Raw genomic sequence first — 1318 nt, 5'->3', positions numbered from 1 at the left:
GTCCCTACACCCTTTTGGTGTTTATATCGACTAAAAAGAGAATTGAGAAATAAGTCAGAGATCCAAGCAAGCTCTGATACTGGAATTCCCATTTCCATGCTTGATTTTAGTTTAGATTTAGGACTTGTTGGTGTTGCATTGTGATCAATTTGGCAAAGACTCATGTTACTGCTTAAGATGCGTAGATTGAACACAATTTATTTTGTGATTGGCAATTTGATATCATCATGCTCTTCCAGCCATTGTCAATCACTGCATGCAGTGAAATTCATCAATTATTTAGACTTAACATTAGGGAGGAATAAATACTTTACTAGGTTTGCAGCTTCTTAGGATCATAATTTCAGGTTCACAGGCATCACAAAGATTAAATGAATGAATGAAAAGAGATGGTAAATAAAACAGCTCAGACAAATGACTGATATTATACAAGAGTTTACACTTCTACTGATTGTAAAATATATGGCATTCCCTTCCATTGATTCTGAGGATCTCATTTCACTTCTTGAATCTCATCTAGTGCAAAGTTGTTGGTGGACACATTAGCATAATCAACCTTGTCAAATCGAACCACAACCGGGTAACGAGTGTCTGGATCCTGGGAGTAAGAAAAAGTATTAAATAGGCATATCATGATAACTATACTCGAATAATCCAAAGTTAGTAATAAATTGATGCTTGAAAATTCTATATACCTGGTCCACTGTCACCACAGTTCCAGTCCCTTTATACCAATAGGATTCCTTCCTGAGGATCCTCACCTGCAATGAATAGCATGCTCCATGATATTGTATTAGACTTGTATTGTTGCTAAGTCTAAACGCTCAATGGAATAATTAGGTCATGCATTGTTGTCTGTTTGATATTTAGAACTCAGTCTTATAATTTGATGATTCGCTTTACATAAAATAATCTTGTTTTTTTTCAAATATTCAAGATGTTGCTTCCATCACTTGTAGGTTCAATTGGTTGGACGGACTTAATTGTTGTGTGTTTTTTTAACCTGCAGTAAAAATACGGGTTTTTTTTTGTCTAGAATTATTTTTTTTTTCAACATAAATGTTTTTGAAAAACTAGAATTAAACCCTAGTTCTACTTCTGGTAAACACATCTAAACTAGTTTGGTCAATGGGGACTATTAAAAGAGATATTAATACCACCCCAGTTAACAGAGTTGGTATTTCATTCTATCAAATCAAAGGTTGAGGGTGCCAACCATACTTAATCTATATATTTTATTTAAAATAATAATAATAAATAATTAAAATTATGGTATAATCAAATGGTTTTTCTACTTTGTCTGTGTTTGAAAAAGTCT

General features: G+C 32.9%; 1 long non-coding RNA gene across 1 annotated transcript; it reads right to left on the bottom strand.

Moving 5' to 3' along the window:
* Positions 1–309: 309 nt before the first annotated feature.
* Positions 310–1041, bottom strand: LOC120252708. The gene is made up of 2 exons (XR_005534125.1): positions 696–1041; positions 310–598 (listed from the first exon to the last, which is right to left on the bottom strand). It is a non-coding gene; the product is annotated as an uncharacterized LOC120252708 (long non-coding RNA).
* Positions 1042–1318: the final 277 nt, after the last annotated feature.

Source organism: Dioscorea cayenensis, chromosome 22, assembly GCF_009730915.1.
Source record: "Dioscorea cayenensis subsp. rotundata cultivar TDr96_F1 chromosome 22, TDr96_F1_v2_PseudoChromosome.rev07_lg8_w22 25.fasta, whole genome shotgun sequence".
NCBI lineage: Eukaryota > Viridiplantae > Streptophyta > Magnoliopsida > Dioscoreales > Dioscoreaceae > Dioscorea > Dioscorea cayenensis.
This window is presented reverse-complemented; position numbering and strand designations above follow the sequence as displayed.